This window comes from Cervus elaphus, chromosome 28 (assembly GCF_910594005.1).
Source record: "Cervus elaphus chromosome 28, mCerEla1.1, whole genome shotgun sequence".
Taxonomy (NCBI): Eukaryota; Metazoa; Chordata; class Mammalia; order Artiodactyla; family Cervidae; genus Cervus; species Cervus elaphus.
In genome coordinates, this window is record NC_057842.1 from 44,684,452 (window position 1) to 44,702,750 (window position 18,299).

At 38.1% G+C, this 18,299-nt stretch overlaps 1 protein-coding gene across 7 annotated transcripts in view; it reads left to right on the forward strand.

Moving 5' to 3' along the window:
* PDSS2 (decaprenyl diphosphate synthase subunit 2) overlaps nucleotides 1–18,299 on the forward strand; it is a 273,201-nt gene that overhangs the window by 190,172 nt on the left and 64,730 nt on the right. The window lies entirely within an intron of this gene.

Sequence of the window (18,299 nt, forward strand, 5' to 3'; positions counted from 1 at the left end):
AGCCACCAGGTAAGGCCTGCTTGAATTGCAGCTATATCTACAACAGTACGCTGAGTGCTACCAGAACACTCAAAGCTACAACAAAAACACACATATGCTCTTGGGGATCTGATGATACATATAGATCAGAGAAGAAACATGTGCATGGATCCACTGGAGAGCAATTTACCCATAAGACCACACATCAAATTATATGATACAGGCTGAACATTTAGGTGAATGTACAATGTCAGGGATGAAGAGTGTTTCAGGGGAAGCTTCTTGGAGGAGCTAATTTTCTTTTATCTAGAGTCTTAGGAGGTATAGTAGAAATGAATTAAGAGAAGTTGTTGAGGTTTGTTGGGATCAGAGCATTATCTGGGAGATTGAAAATAAACATTATTTGTTTATTCATTCATTTAACATCATCTTTGAGCATCTGCCAGATGGGCAGCCATTAGCAATGTTAGTGCTCAGTGAACAAGACATCTTTGTTCTCATGGAGCATACATCTTTGTAAAACGGCCAACTATAAACAATCACATAAATAGATGAACAAGAGAAATAGCTGATACTGCACAACGTAGAACTAAAAAGAGAGACGCGATAGTTAAGGATTGAGGGAGTTACTTTAAAGTGAATGTTCATGGAAGTCCTCTCTGAGGAAATAATTTTAAACTGAGATCTGAATGACAAAAAAGCAGCTAGCTGAATTTAAAAAAACAAACAAACAAAAAACAGGGAAAAGTGTTCCAAGAAGAGGAAGCAACTTAGGAAAAGGCCTGAGAGAGGAACGAGCTTAATGTATCCAGAAAATAGAGAGTAGGCCCACTCAGCTGAAACATGGTGGATGAACAGAAGAGTGGTTGGGAGGTAAGTTTAAAGAGGCAGACAGGTTTTATGACCATATGTGTGACTCAATTATGAAGGTACTTTGAACACAGATTCAGAAGAACTGAGAAGAGAAAGTTATAATTTTGTTTTAGGTTACCTAGTTATTTTCAAGGTCTGCTCATTCAGCAAATGCATAATGAGTACCCATTATTCACTAGCAGCTGTGCTGGACATGTCAGATGCTTGTGTTTTGAAAGCTGAGATGGAGACAAAGCTATTGTCCGAGCTGGAGCAAAGGCATTTGCTAGGGATGGCTGATGGTTTTAAGAGGAATCAATGAATCAATGGATGGATCCTGAACATGTGTATTGGGGAGTTTGTATTTAAAATAGTAAACAGAAGGAAAGTATCATAGGCTGTTACACAAGAGAAGATCTTTGGTAAAGATTATTGTAGCAGACTTCCCTAGTGGTCCAATGGCTCTGACTCTGCACTCCCAATGCAGTGGGCTCTGGTTGGATCCCTGGTCAGGGAACTAGATCCTACATACCACAAGAAAAAGTTCTCATCCCTCAAATAAAAAAAAAGATATGTATGCTGAATAAAATTTGAAGATCCCGGGTGCCATAATTAAGACCTGGCATAGCCACATAAATAAATTAATTAAAAAAATAAATATTAAGAAAATAAGTACAGTTTTTTATAAAAAGATTATTTAGAAGCTGTGAATAAGGCAAATTGGAAACCAAAGCAATCAGAAGCAGAGATACCATCTGGAAGAGTGTTGAAATAACACAGGTATGAAGCAAAAGACAAGATTGTTGGCAGTAGAAACAAGCATAGGGCAAGGGCCCAGGAATTCCACAGGTATCCTATCTCTCAATTTATAAAGTGATTTGCAATTTATGTCTCCTGTTTTATTATTCCCTTGCTATGTATTTTGTGGAATTGAGTTAATGTTCGCCATCTTTTAGCCTATTCTTTAAAGGTCACAGTTCTTATTTTGCTGCTAAAAACTCTCTAAACAGCATTTCCCCATAAAATGTATTGCATTGCACAAAAATATGTTTTAATAAATAATAGACAATAATTAGAAATATAGGATATTTGTACAGGAGTCTCTTTGTCTACAAAATAGAGCATTTTTAGTCTTTCATGAGAAGCCCCATGCTACCACCCAGCTGAGCCATTCCTGACCACAGACCTTCTGCAACATAATGTGTTCATTATTGTTTTAAGCCACTAAGTTTGAGATAATTTATTATGCAGCAATAGGTAACTAATATACTCATTTAGACTAGAGATCTCTTAAAGAAAATTAGAGATACCAAGGGAACATTTTGTGCAACGGGCACAACAAGGGACAGAAACGGCAAGGACCTCACAGAAGCAGAAGAGATGAAGAAGAGGTGGCAAGAATACACAGAAGAACTGTGCAAGAAAGTTCTTAATGACCTGGATAACCACAGTGGTGTGGTCACTCAACTCGAACTAGACATCTTGGAGTGTGAAGTCAAGTGGACCTTAGGAAGCATTACTACAAACAAAGCTAGTAGAGCTGATGGAGTTCCAGCTGAGCTATTTTAAATCCCAAAAGATGATGTTGTTAAAGTGCTACACTCAGTATGCCAGCAAATTTGGAAAACTCAGGAATGGCCACAGGACTGGAAAAGGTCAGTTTTCATTCCAATCTCAAAGAAGGACAATGCCAAAGAATGTTCAAACTACCGTACTATTGTGCTTATATCACATACTAGCAAGGAAGTGCTCAAAATCCTTCAAGCTAGGCTTCAACAGTACATGAACTGGGAATTTCCAGATGTACAAGCTGGATTTAGAAAAGGCAGACAAACCAGACATCAAACTGCCACCATCTGTTGGATCATAAAAAAAGCAAGAGAAATCCATAAAAACATCTACTTCAGCTTCATTGACTGCACTAAAGCCTTTGACTGTGTGAATCACAACAAACTGGAAAATGTTTATGGGAGTACCAGACCACGTTAGCTGCCTCCTGTGAAACCTGTATGCAGGTCAAGAAGCAACAGTTAGAACTGAGCATGGAACAATGGACTGGTTCAAATTGAGAAAAGAGTACATCAAGGCTGTATATTGTCACCCTGGCTATTTAACTTCTATGCAGAGTATATATGCAGAGCAAAATGCTGGGCTAGATGACTCACAAGCTGGAATCAAGATTGCCTGGAGAAATATCAACAACCTCAGATATGCAAATGATACCACCCTAATGGCAGAAACTGAAGAGGATCTTAAGAGCCTCTTGATGAAGGTGAAAGAGGAGAGTAAAAAAGCTGGCATTGAAACAGCATTAAAAAAACTAAGATCATGGCGTCCGGTCCCATCATTTCATGGGAAATAGATAAGAAAAATGGAAACAGTGACAGACTTTTTTTCTTGGTCTCCAAAATCACTGCAGATGGTGACTGCAGCCATGAAATTAAAAGGCGCTTGCTCCTTGAAAGAAAAGCTATGACAAACCTAGACAGCACATTAAAAAGTAGAGACATTACTTTGCTGACAAAGGTCTGTAAAGTCAAAGCTTTGGTATTTTCCAGTATTAAATGTCCTGATGTGAGCATTGGACCATAAAGAAGGCTGAGCACCAAAGAATTTATACTTTCAAACTGTGGTGCTGGGGAAGAGCCTCTTGGACAGCAAGAAGATCAAACCAGTCAACCCTAAAGGAAATCAACCCTGAATATTCATTGGAAGGACTGATGCTGAAACTGAAGCTCCAGTACTTAGGTCACCTGATGCAAAGAGCCAGCTATTGGAAAAGACCTTGATGCTGGGAAAGATTGAAGGCAGGATGAGTAGGCAAAAGCATCAGAGGATGAGATGGTTGGATGGCATCAGTGACTCAATGAACATGAGTTTGAGCAAACTCCAGAAGATAATGAAGAACAGGGAAGCCTGCCTTGCTGCAGTTCACAGGGTCAAAGAGTTGGACACAACTTAGTGACTGAACAACAGCATATACATCTATGTCTTTGCCATGTAATTGTGATGCATTTAGGTAGGGTGTTCTTATACTTTAACTCTGACTTGCTTTGGCCAATAGGAGGCTCTCTTGGGCCTCTGCCATTGCCATGAGAAAAACATATCCTGGCTAGACTGCTGGTCCAAGAAGAATGAGAAACATTTGGAGCAGACCAGATGTCTCCAGCCAGTCCAGAGACATGCAGTGAGAAGCAGAGTCACCAGTTTAAATTAACTGAATCCCAGCTGATCCACAGACACATGAGCAATAATAAATGATTATTGTTTGAAGCCACTGAGTCTGGGGTAGCTTTTCTAATAGTGAACTGGAGTCAGATAAGTCAGAGGAGCCATGGGAACCTGAAGGTCTAGGCTAAGCTGGTGAGTAGGCTTCTAGCCTGAGGATCGAAGCCTTACTTTCTAGGGGCTAGGACTCACTTAGTAACTGTAAAGCCAACATCCCCCTGGCTAGAAAGAGGAGAGGCTTGGTATTTGGAGTTTCAGGAAATTCATATCAAGACTGTTCATGAAACACCTATAGTGGGGTTTGTTTGTATTCTTTTCCTAAAGTTTTCCTAGCATATTCTCTTATAAAAAAAATTTGCACAATCACCACAGATAGTCATTGCAAAATCTGCACCTTCTTTTTGCCAGCGCCAACTTTCTTCAATCTGTTTTTATGTTTTCAGTTTTCTTGAGATCTTTTTCTTCTCATTAAGACCATGTCTTACAAGTCTGTGTTTGGCTTCATGAATTTTAAATCAGACTGAAGCTAGGTGTCTTGCCACTACCAAAAAGGATTTTTTTAATCCAGATTCAAAGATGACATCAAGTGTGGTCCATTTGGGCAAGCTTTTCCCAAATTTCTATCTAAGGCACTGAGGATGAAAGTCATCAATGATCATTTGTTCCCGCTGAAGTAGTTTGTTGGTCATATACTTCCTGGTTGGGACATTTACCATGTTGTTCATGACAATAATTAATCCTCAGGCAGTCAGAGAGGACTACAGTGTTTTGTATGGAGGCATTATTGTGCCATGTGCAAACAAGCACAGAATAATGATAGGAAATTCAGGGCCTTGCAGACTATTCCCATAAAAATGGGTGAAGGTGGCCTGGGGAGGTTGGTTAGAGAGAGGAAATCAGTGAGTTTGAGTACAAGGATGCTAATTATCATCAAAGTGGAATGGAATTCATATTGAAGGTTTTCTTTTGTAGATTAGAAATAGGAAAATTTTATTTATCTTTCTTTGAAGTAAGAAATATCCCAAGTATATATACACGTAAAAACTACCTTTAAAAAAAAATGTATCTTAAGAGGTTTAAAAGTGAAATGGTGAGTAAAATATAAAAGTATTAAGATACTCTGGGGTATATTTCATTGGTACATTTACTCACAACCTGTCCTTCATATTGTACCCAAGGCATGTGTTAATGAGCTAATAAAACAGGCCATGTCATGTTTTATTGTTTGCTGGGCATCTGTTCAAGCTTATATCGCTCACATATCCAAGACTCCGAAGATGTTGGTGGTGGTAATAATAAATACCCATAATTTTAATAACATCCTTTTTTCATAAAATAGACAGTCTTAAATCATTTGTTGCAAATAAAAATTTAAGGCTATTGAATATAGTTTAAATGTTTTTTTTTTGTTATGGAATGTATCAAGCATACAAAAGAGTATATATGGCAGATACATACAGTTTAAAGAATGAAAACACCTAGATGCCCATACCACATTTAAGAAATAGTGCTGTCTATATTTTTTAATCCACAAAATGTTTTTATTTAAAGGAAAAAATAGCACATGTATCATGAAGTAAGCATGTTAGAAATCAAATATAGGAGTATTAGGTTAGATAGGCTGAAGGTGAGAAAGCAGAAGTTGATATAGAGAAGAGAAAAGCTATTAGTGACTAAGAAAGCTAAGTGTATATAATGGCCTTTTTGATTAAGCAGGCCCTCAAGTTTAGAGTGGGTATGGTTGGTGAATGTTTTTATTGTTTAAATTGAATTTGTGCACCATTTAGAGGTACTCCAGGTCACTCACTGACAGCTATTGCAGCAAAACATCTTAAAAGGCAGTTTATTTGCCTGAGAGATGAAACATCACTATTAAGCTTGTAAATTGTTTAATAGAATACCATTTTGATCACAGGACAAGAACAGACCTTTTAAAAAATGAAGCTCAAGCCTTCAATTACCGTCTGTCTATATGTCAATAAGTCCCAAAGTAATCTCCATGCCAGTTCACTCCTGAGCTCTGGAGCTGAATATTTTGTTGCTTATTCAATATTTCCGTCTGGTGGTATCCCACTCGTCTCAGACTCAGTACTTATTACTAAGACCAGATATGTGATCTTTCTCCCCAAACCCAGTCCATTATCCTCTGTCTTCATGAAGGGCACCACCATTCATACAGATTTCCAAGTCGGAAACTTATGAGTCATCCTTAATACTTGTTTCCCTCACCACGTTTATCCCCATGACTACCTTACTCCATCTCCTATATCATCAGCTTAGCCAGAAATATAGCTGGGAGAGAGCAGAGAAAGCAAGTTGGTTTCCTCAGCGCCATCTTCAGCAGTGGACTATGGTAGTTAAGAACAAATAATAGAAGGCCTCAAATTCTTTATCTTTCCTCCCATCACTTCCCGTCAAATGGTATGGATCTATGACTCTTTCCCTTGAACCTCAGTAGGATTGTGAGCCCCTTAATAGATAAGAGTACAGTAGAAGTGACACTACCTAAATTCTTAGTCTGTGCCAGGAAAGGGTCTCTTAAAATCCTCACTCTCTTGAAACACTCCCTCTCACCACTCCCCACCTCAGAACCTAAGCACCATGAGTGAGAGACTGTGGATAAGTGCTCCAGTCATCCATCCCAGTTGTGCCTGATTGATGTATTGATGAATAAGCCATTTTATTGGAAGTAGATCCCCGGTAGTTCAGCTGTTCTAGCCGCAGCCCTCTGGGGCTAGATTCATCCCCAGCTTTTTTAGGTATTCCCAGCTGAGACCCCAGACATCGTGAAGCAGAGTCAGATCTTCTCTGTTCTCTTCCTGAATTCCTGACCCACAGAATCTGTGATCATAGTAAAGTGGTTGTTGGTTTTTGCCACTAAATTTTGGGGTGGTTTGTTACACAGAAATAGATAACTAGACTATAGATCTTTTCAACATGCTTGTTGTTACCATGCTGAGAAGATGTTGGGAGGAACAGTATAAATATACTTTCAAAACATCACTGATTGAATCCTAAGGTTTAGAGAGAAGTTGGCTGCTCTAGTCAGCTCTGGCTGCCATACCAAAATATCATGGCCTGAGTTGACTTAAACAACAGAAATTTATTTACTAACAGTTCTGGAGATAAGTCCAAGATGGAGGTGCTAGCAATTTGGTTTCTGATGAGAACTGTCTTCCTGGTTTGCAGATGACGGCTTTTTCACTGTGTGCTCACGTGGTAGAGAGAGCCCAGCAAGCTCCCTGGTATCTCTCCTTGTAAGAACATTAATCCACACTCATGACTTCATTTAACCTTAATTACTTCCTCACCCTAAATACACTGGCAGTTAGGACTTCAACTTATGAATTTTGCAGGGACACATACATTGGTCCATAAGTAGTCAAGAACAGTACCTTGGAGGGGGTTTGGGGGAGAATGGATACATGTATATGTAAGGCTGAGTCCCTTCGCCGTTCACCTGAACCTACCACAACATTTTTAATTGGCTATACCCCAAAACAAAATTAAAAGTTTAAAATTTGAAAAAAAAATAGGCAGTTGATCCCCTCACTGGCCCACCATCGATGGCACAAGCTGCAGTCTAGCTTTACCCCATGCCTCCCCCTTTGGCATGGTCCACAATGTCATCCTCTCTGGCCTGAGCAATTCCTATAACCTCTTCCTTCACCTCCATGTTTACAATTCTCCCATCTGCTAGTCTTTCTCCATACCACCAGAGATCTCAAAATGCGAATCTGGTGCTGCGGTGCCTTCCTCTCAACCCCCAGTAACATCCCGTCACTGTGGATAAAGACTGAAATCCTGAACATGACCTAGAAGACCCTGCATAATCTGACCCAGTCTATCCCTCCAGCCTCTCCTCTTACCATTTGAACCCTCACTGTCTGCATATCAGCTCCAAGAGCCTCTCTCCTACCTCAGACATACCATTCTCATGTACAATCCTTGCAGCCTACTATGCAACCCTTGCGTACCTCTTTACTAAATTATCCCTCATTCATCCTTCCTGTGTCAGCTCAAGTGTCACTTCCTCTCGGAAACAATTTCTGAAAGCCTCAGTCTCAGTCAGGTCCTCTTATTGCTGCTGTCATAAAAGTATGTTCATTTTCCCCATTGGAAGTGTCTCAGTTTGGAGTTACATGTTTATCTGTGTGGTTATGATTGTCTGACTTCCCTTCTAGACTATAAACTATGAATGCAAGGATGCTTTGGTTTTCTCACTGGTGTGAACACCTAAAACAGTGCCTTATATGTAGAAGATACTCAGTAAATAAAAGAATAAATGGAGGAAATACAACTGGTTAATCATTGAAATTGCTTCCCATTTTAAATGAAATGCCGCTTTTCACCTGTTAAATTCACAAGGAAAACAGTTCTACTCTGTGACAAGACAGTCTCAAACTTAGCCGGTCAAGGTACGTATCGGAAGAAACTTTCTGTAAAACAATTTGCAAAATGTTTTAAGAAATTTAAAAATGTTCAGATCTGTTGACCTAGTGATTCTAATCATAGACTCTATCTGTAGTAGCCAGCTTCCAAGATGGCCCCCAGTGAACCACACCTCCTAGTGTTCCCTGTCTCATTCCTTCTCATACTGGGCTAGGTTGCTCTGTATGACGAATAGCATACCACAGGAAAGATAGTGTCACTTCCAAGACAGGGTCCGAGCGATTCTGAAACTTCCCTTCTGGGTGTGCTCTTACTCTACTGGGTCAGAGCCGCCCTACAGAGTGGCCAGGAACTAACACCGACTGTCAACAGCCACCTGAGTGAGCTTGGGAGTGGGTTATCCAGCCCCTTTAAATGACTGCAACCCAAGCTAACAGCTTAACTGCAATCTCCTGAGAAATCCTGAGCCATAACCAGCCAGCTAAGCCATTCCTAGATTCCTGACCCTTAGAAACTCTGAGATAATAAGTGTTTGTTGTTTTAAGATGCTGTATTTGTCGCTAATTTGTTATGTGGCAATAGAATACTCCATCCTAAGGAAAATCTTCTTTAAATGTTTTAGTAGTTTGTTAATGTTGGCATATGCAGACTTTATATAGTGTAAACATTTTTCATCTTAAGGAAAGAATTAATTCATGGAAATGCTTTCAGTTGCCAAAGAATGGGAAATCCAATTAAATAGATATAAAAGTAAGGAGACACATTTTACTCTAACTGAACATGCAGAGGCAATCAGGCATCAAGGGACAGTTAACATGACCACTCCAGATATCAAGGTTTTTTCTCTCTGTTCTGCTTCCTGGTGTCCTCTTTATTATCAGGATTGTAGCAGTTTGGCTACAGTAGTCCTGAGTGTGGCTCATCAAGACAGAGCACTTTCCACAGGTGCCACTTTTGTCTGGGTCTCTTTCTAGGAGTTCTGCAGTAGACTTTCCTTATGTCTTATTGCCTAAAATTGGACCACATGCCCATTCCTAAATTAATCGTTGGCAACAGCAGTGACTGCCTGAACAAAACTGGGGTTCGTTAGTAAGGAGGGAGAGGGAAGTAGATCCTTGATGAATGATGGTCAAGCCTCTCAGTTCCCACTGGCTACCACTTTATGTCATCCCTGCTCACCTGGAGTATAACTTCACCCCTTAATGGATATCCCAGTTGTTGCCCCTCCAGTCCACACTGCCTCTGAAGCAGCCCATGTGATTGCACATGTAGTCGTATAATTTCCTGCTAAAGTCAGTCTCCTAGCACCTAAATAATAAGGTACAACCCTCTGGACCTGTTACCTACCTAACTAGTCTTGTCCTTCACCTCCTTTTCCCACTGTCTGCTTCAGCAATATGGAACTCATACTGATACCCTAAAGTCATCTCATACCTTATTTTCCTGGCTAATTCCAGGTTATTATTCAGAACCAGATTCAGCCGATAGTTCTCACACTGAAGCCTTCCTTGGTAAACCTAGTCACTCCCTTCTCTATACTGTAAGCATAGCTTTCTTTTCATAAAACAAAACTGTTTCCTATGTACTGTCTTTCTCCCTTGCTGAACTTCTACTGAAGGTCAAGGGGGAATACCTATTTCCCAAATCTATGATGCCTGGCATAGTAAGCACACACACAAAATTAATTAAACTGCATCTGCCGCACACTTACACGGTATGTCAAACACCATCATACACTGTACATCTCGAAGCAAGCCAAGTTTCCCTTTGGTGCTGTTTGTTCATCTCAAAGAATTAATCAATAAGCATTCCCTACTGCCCCTTCTGAGCAGCCCCTCTGAAGACTATCTGCTGCCCCCTAGCTGTTCAAAGCTTTCCCCATCTGAAGGATACCCCTTGCTGGAGAATTTGAGCTGTCAAGTCTTCCTTCTCCACACTAACCCTTGTTCATCAGGATCATTCCCATTCATCTCAGCAAGAACTGTCTGGTGGGGAGCACAGGAAGGGGCTGGCTATACCTAGACCAAAGAATTCCTGACATTTAAATTCCCTGACAGCCCTGCTCTCTAATGTGTGAGGAAAAGCTTAATAGCTTTGTTTATTATGTAGAAGCACTTCTTAAAACAGACTTTAGTTATACACATCACATCTTATCGATTTCTCTCCCATGATTTACATAGATACCTACTTTACTGCCTCCAGTGTGACCAGATTGTAAATCAAAGCAAATTATCCTATTAGATGATGCTGTTAAAATATTATACTTTTTCCCTCTTCCTCAAGATTCCTGAAAAAAATACTATGATATGTACTATTTCTAATCTTGTTACTTATATGCATTGGATTCTTGGATCTTTTAATTTATATTATTAAAAGACTTAATTACGGGCTTAAAATACTTTGTTGATACATCAGTGAATCATGTCATTTTCTCTTATATATAAACCTACTTTTTAAACTATCGAAGATATTTTTAAGTATTTCTATTATATATTAAACAAGATAGAATCTAAGTGCTAATATAATAATGAACATGGAAGTGTCATCACATATTGTTGGCTCCCAGAAAGTAGGAGATTCTGTTTTCCATCTTGCTTCCTTCTTATCCCTAAATTTAGAGAGTCTTTATTAAAATTTTCCTTGCCTTTTTTTTTTAAAAATACGGTTAGTAGGGACTTTCCTGTTGGTCCAGTGACTAAGACTCTGCACTCGCAGTGCAGGGGAGCCAGGTTCAATCCTTGGTCAGGAGCTAGGTCCAACGTGCTGCAACTAAGAAATCGCCTGCTGTCACTAAAACCAGTGCAGCCAAATAATTTTTTTTTTTTAATTAGGCTGATAAACATTTTGTCTCTTGTTTAGCTTCTTAAAATAGGTGAAGAAGCTAATTCAAACCAAACATTTAAGATGGTAAAATGTGACGTTAGAGAATGTGATCTCTCACCAAACCCAAATTTATGCTGCATAAATATATTTTAAAGTTAAATTATAAAGGTAACAGCTTAGTATGTGAATCTGAAGTAGGAAGTATAAAACAGGAAATATTTGCATGCTTTCTTTGAAGTACCCTTAACACTCTTCTGATAATATAGAGGGTAAAAGTTTGACTTGGCAGGTTCTGGTTGGGGCTTGGACATCTTCCTGGGTCAGTTAGCTTGCCTTTGTTCTATGACCATGGACTAGACTTTTAATCCCCAGCAGCAGCCACTTTACAAATACACTTTGATCTCATGTAAATAGGTACATACAAATGCATTACTACCATTAGGAAAGCAACTTAAAGTGCATGTCCCCCAGACAGCTCAGCAGCAGAACAGAACATTGTATCTGAGTAAAACAACCGGTCCCACTATCTAGGGAAACACCTTGCAAGCTTCAGGTTATTTTTTCCTGTGTGTTTTTGAAACTAGCCTTACTTGAGCAAAAAGTTCAGGTTACAGTGAATAAGAGACCTACATTTTTAAAATTAATATACTTCAGTCTGACAGTCATTCAGTAGGTATGTTGACATATATTATCTTTCTGAAAAAAAGAAAATCCCATCAAAAGTGAATATCAACTGTATGTATCTTCCTTCCTTCCTTCTTACATTGCACAAATGTAAGTTGATTCTGTAAGTATATCTGAATCTCATTTACTCTGACCGCATTCATTCATTTCATATCAATTCTATATATCTGATGTCTGAAGATACTAATTTGGATATGGTTATTAAACCACATCCAAAATTGTGCGTTAACTTTTCCTTTGTAATAAAGCATGCTCTCTTAATGGATACATGGCAAGCTGACAGAAAACGATGGAGGGGCTTTGTTTCATTTGTAACCAAGTTCACAATAGGTAGTAATTTAATATTCAGGGAATAAATTTTCTGATTAATTTAGAATGGAATTACTGATTTATGACATGATTAACTTACAATAGCAGATTTTAAGAGACTATACATTAATTATTTCTTGGTTATCTGAATTTCCTGAGTATTTTCAGTGACTGTGTATTATTGCATTAAAAATGTAAAAGTGATGAATAATAAAATGTCAATCACAATAAGGAAAATATAAAACTGAATCTTTTATTGGAGATCTTCCAAGAATTATTCTGAGATAGAACTCTAGCAGATAATTTATCTATTATATTAATATCCACATAGAGATAGATATATAGATGCCATATCTGGATTGTGAGTTTCTTGAGAACAGGCTATTTATTAATAAATATATTCATATTACTTTACAAAGAATCTAACTCATAATAGAAACTAAATAAATCTTATATGAATAAATGAGGATGGTATACAAGCCACAAAAAGTTAATTTCTTAAATGATAATTTGAGCATTTGAGACCAAGAAATGTAAAGTTTTATATTCATTACCCTTTTTTCTTTTTTAGCAACTTTATTGAGATATATCTTACATATCATAACATTGTTCAGTCCCTTAGTTGTGTTTGACTCTTTGGGACCCCATGGACTACAGCACACCAGGTTTCCCTATCCTTCACCATCTCCTGGAGTTTGCCCAAACTTGTGTCCATTGAGTTGGTGATGCCATCCAACCATTTAGTCTTCTGTCGTCCACTTCTCCTCCTCCCTTCAATCTTTCCCAGCATGAGGGTCTTTTCTAATGAGTTGGCTCTTTGCATCTGGTTGCCAAAGTATTGGAGCTTCAACTTCAGCCTCAGTCCTTCCAATGAATATTCAGGATTGATTTCCTTTAGGATTGACTGGTTTGATCTCCTTGCTGTCCAGAGGGCTCTCAAGAGTCTTCTGCAACACCACAGTTCAAAACATCAATTCTTCTGCACTCAACCTTCTTTATGGTCCAACTCTCAGATCCATACATGACTGCTGGAAAACCATAGCTTTGACTATACGGACTATACTGCATCTTTGACATATTTTGACTCTATGTCGGCAGAGTGATATCTCTTCTTTTTAGTATGCTGTCTAGGTTTGTCATAGCTTTTCTTTCAAGGAGCAAGCGTCTTTAAATTTCATGGCTGCAGTCACCATCTGCAGTGATTTTGGAGCCCAAGAAAAAAGTTTAACCTATTTAAAAATTACAGTTAGTAATTTTTAGTAACTTTATCAAGTGATACAATCATCACCATAAATCAGTTTTAGAAATTTTCACACACACCTCATTAGCTCCCTCATGGCCATTTACAATTCCCACCCTGGACCAGGCAACCACTAATCTCTGCTTCATAAGAATAGAATCATGCAGTATGTGGTCTCATGGATGGCTTCTCTCACTGAGCGTCGTGCTTTTGAGGTTCACCCATGGTGTAGCGGGTGTCAGCACTTCCTTCTCTTTTTTGTACAGTAGCATTCCGTTGAATAGATATATCTGCTCATTAACTTTTAAATTGTTTAAAAGAACACACAATTACTTAATGTAACAGATAAACACATTTCTGTTCATTTAACAAGCATTTGTTGAAAGTTAAATATGGCCTAAATGATTAAAAATGTGAAGGTGACTAACACTATATCCAGTCCTTAAGGAAACAAGCCAATAAGCAGGCATACAATTCATAGAGAATTAAGAACTGTTTTGAAATATGCATAACGTTATGTTAGTTTAAAGAGGAAAGTATATGTTGGGGGTATTTGCAAATGCTTCTTAAAGAAGTGATATTTGAACTGGATACGTTCTATTTACTGGGCACAGAGGCCTGAGGAGGAACAGGCCTGGAGTGTTTGAAAAACAGCACAAATGCCAGTATACTTCTGTCTGGCTTATGTTTTAAAAGGATCACCCAGGCAGCTGGATGAACATTAGACCATAACCTTGTATGTGTTTAATTTCACAAGTGTGGGGGCTTATATGAAGGATTATTCCTGAAAGTAGGACTGACAGGTCACAGGGCAAATACATTTGTAATTGTGAAAGAAATTACAAAATTTCTATCCAGTTTCCACTTCTACCAGTCATATTTGATAGGTCTGTTTCTTTACAGCCTCACCAACACTGAGTGAAGCCTTAAGGAGATGGAAAGTGTGGGTGTTTTAGATCAGAAGCCCCCAAATCAAGATGTTGTCAGGGTTGCATTGCTTCTGGAGGCTCTAGGGGAGAATCCCTTTCCTTACCCTTTCTAGTCTCCACTTTCATTTTTTGGTTTGTGGCTTCATTCTCCATTTTTGATCCTTGCTACTTCCCTTTCATGAGGGTTCTTTTGACTGCATTAGGTTCATCCAGTTATGGGATAATTCCTCCATCTCCGGGAGTTGGTGATGGACAGTGAAGCCTGGCATGCTGCCGTCCATAAGGTTGCAAAGAGCCAGAAACGAATGAGCAACTGAACCGAACTGAACTGAAGATACTGAATTTAATCAGAACTGCAGAGTCCCCTTTACCATGTAAGGTGACATTCACAGACTCCAGGGATTAGGATGTGGCTGTCTTTGTGGGGGATCATGATTAGCCAACCATAGGAAGATTTGTCATTCATCTGTGATAGGAAATGCAAATATTTGGTTGGCCAAAAAAGTTGTTCGGATTTTCCTGTTAAGATGTTATGGGAAAACCCAAATGACCTTTTTTGGCCAATCCAATACTTTTCCTTATTGTCTTTTGTCTTCAATTATTGTCTGTGGTTCTTTTGTTTTTATTTTTACCATGTGGAGTTTATCCTGATAAATTGTGTGATATGCAGATCAGTGTTAGTGTTTTTCCCAGAAGGTTGTTCAGTTATTCCAGCACCATTTACTAAAAAGTCCAACTTTTCCCTAAAATATATTAAATTCCAGTGTGTAGTTTGATTCCTGGACTTCCTATTTTGTTTCATTGTCTGTCTGTCTAAAGGCACACATTCTTAAAAAATTACTGAGGTTTTATGATTTAATATTTGCTACCTTACTGAATTATCTTTTTGCTTTAGTAATTGTTCAGTTGGGTCTCTTGGTTTTCCCCAATATGCAGTTATATTATCTTCAAATAGTGATAAACCTTTCATTTCTAATTTTTATACATCTATCCTTTTTTCACCACTTCTATTACATTGTTAAATAGCCATGGTATTGTGTTCACCTCTGTCCTGTTCCTAATTTTAGGAAGAAAGGGTCGTATGTTTCCCTATAAAGTGTTTGCTAACTTTTGGGTGATCATGTGTGTGCATGTGTATGCACACACACACACTTGTCATATTAAAGAAATACACATCTGGAATGAGGGCATTTTTTTCCCCCTTATTAAAATAGTTCCTGGGCTTCCCTGGTGGTCCAGTGGTTAAGAATCCACCTTGCAAGGGAACCTGGTTCAATCCCTGGTCCAGGAAGATCCCACATGCCGTGGAGCAACTAAGCCCATGAGCCACTAGTACTGAGCTTGTGCTCTGGAGCCCACTCACTGCAACTACTGAAGCTCATACGCCCTAGAGCCTTTGCTCCACAAGGATGGAGAAGCCACCACAATGAGAAGCCTGCCCACAGCAATGAAAGGTAGCCCCTGCTCCCCGCAACTAGAGAAAGCCCTCGTGCAATAACGAAGACCAACCACAGCCAAAAATAAATTAATAAATAAATCTTTCAAAAAATAGTTCCTGTTTCTGTAGAAACTTCATTTATTTATTTATTTGGCTGTCCCGGGTCTTAGGTGCAGCATTTGGGATCTTTAGTTGCAGCGTGCAAATTCTTAGTGCGGCATTTGGGACCGAGTTCCCTGACCAGGGATCAGACCAGGGCCCCCTGCCTTGGGAGCACAGAGTCTTAGCCACTGGACCACCAGGGAAACCCCTAAAAGCTTCATTTTTAGATTAATTTGTGATGGATTAAGCTATCATAATTCAAGTATATAGTTCTTTTTTTCTATCCACTATTCATTGTCATGCAATAGTAAAGGCAATAAAAATGCAGCAAGCTTATGAAGTACTATTTTTCTAAAAGGATCATGAGGCATTTTCATTTTTATTATTGTACTTTTGGTTATGCAGACACTTTAATGATATAAATGTTTATGTCCCCCATAAATCTCACCAGAAATCACTTTTGATTCTGTTGACTAAGTTAAACAGTCTATAGTAGGATAGAGTACTGGGTATAAGTGGTCCAAATTAAGATAAAAGACTGTGATAAAATTCCTAGGCCTTAAAAGAGAAACTGGTTTATGCACTAAACGTTTTGTGCTTTGGTCTAACATTAACATGATGTCTGTGTTAAATGACAAAAAGAACCAGTGCTGAATCACATTATATTTCCCAGTACTGTATACTTTCTGTCCTACGTGACAGTTTTGTCACTGTAAGAGATTTTAGAAATTAAAATGAGAAATAGGATCTTAGGTGATCTTCCTGACCAAAACTGTCTTTCTTGGAATCACAATATTATGATGGTTTTTATGCTCTTGTATGTTGGATGTCGTAAGCTGTGTGCAATTTAAGGGATCCTTTCTCATTACAGGAAGGTTCTTCTTTCCTTTAACACTGTGATCTGTCCTGTGACAAATCAGTACTATACGCTGTGTAAATGGCTAATAAGTCAATTGCAAACCAACTGAACGTACAAATCTTAGTGCTGGTGCTGAAATGTCATTGTGATATCTCATTGTGATATCAAAGTTTGTTTCAAAATTTGCAACTGTCAAGTGTCAATCAAAACCCCAAAATGAAGCTTTAATGAATTCTCATGCTTTAGGTATGCTGCCTTTTTAGATTTTTTGGTTCTCTGCTATTTTTACTGTTTCATTTAAATTTTCTACACGCTGACTTCATTTATGGATTTTAAATAGGATTGCAGTATATACATTAAAAAAAATACATATCTTATTTTAGTAAGTGCTTTTTTTCCCCATCAAGAATAGAATTTTGTCAAATTCATCTTTAGTATATCTGGAGCGATAATATGGTTTTTATCTAGGCTTATTAGTATGATATATTAACTTTGCACATTTTAAAATCCATTCTCAAATTTCTAAAATTAAATGCTGTTATTTATCTGTAATGTTTTATGAAGCAGTCTATGCACTGTTTCTCCCTGTGTGGCTTTTTTGATTATTACACAATAGTAGGTTGCGTATTTGTAACTGTTGCTATAAGTGGAGCTCTCGTTTTGTTTAAAAGCATATAAAATTGAGAATTTGATCTGATCAATGGATTGAAGATTCGCTTCAGCATGGTGAAAGAGGTGGGGCTAAATCTGAGGTCATTTTTTAATGACCTCTCTAAGTTTTCTTACTGTTTTTTATTTTGTCACCACATAATGGTGGAAGAAGGATTGCGGTGTGGGCAGCAGGAAGTAAAGTGTTGAGGTTCATTAATCTTTTTGGATTAATGGATGCTTTCTAGTTAGTTTGAGGTTTCAAAGAAACACTGTGAAATGAGCTTTGTTCTACATATGGCTTCATCATTCTCCTCAGGGAGCTCACTGCCTAAAGTAGAGCTGTCCCCTAGGATAGCCACCAACTCCTTGTACCTGTTGAGTACTCAAAATGTCACTGGTGATATGCTATAAGTGGAAAATACACACTGATTTTGAAAACTTAGTATAAAAAAGAATATAAAATATTTTAATAGTAATTATGATTATGCATGGTTGTATATGATTATTAATATTGATTCTATGTTTTAGTAATATTTTAGATATATTACGAGATAAAATATGTCATTAAGATTAATGCCACCTGTTTCTTTTCACTTTTTTAATGTAGCTACTAGCAACTTTTTAATTGCATATGAGATATACATTATGTTTTTATTTGACATCACTGGTCTACAGTCAGTAGGTTTGTGTATGCTTACTTAAAGACACTACTGTAATTTTTGTAATGTAAAAAGATGAAATTAAACTACAATTATTTCGTCCCTTATACCTTTTTTCTTCTTATGGGAATAAACTTTGTTGAATAGTGTTATT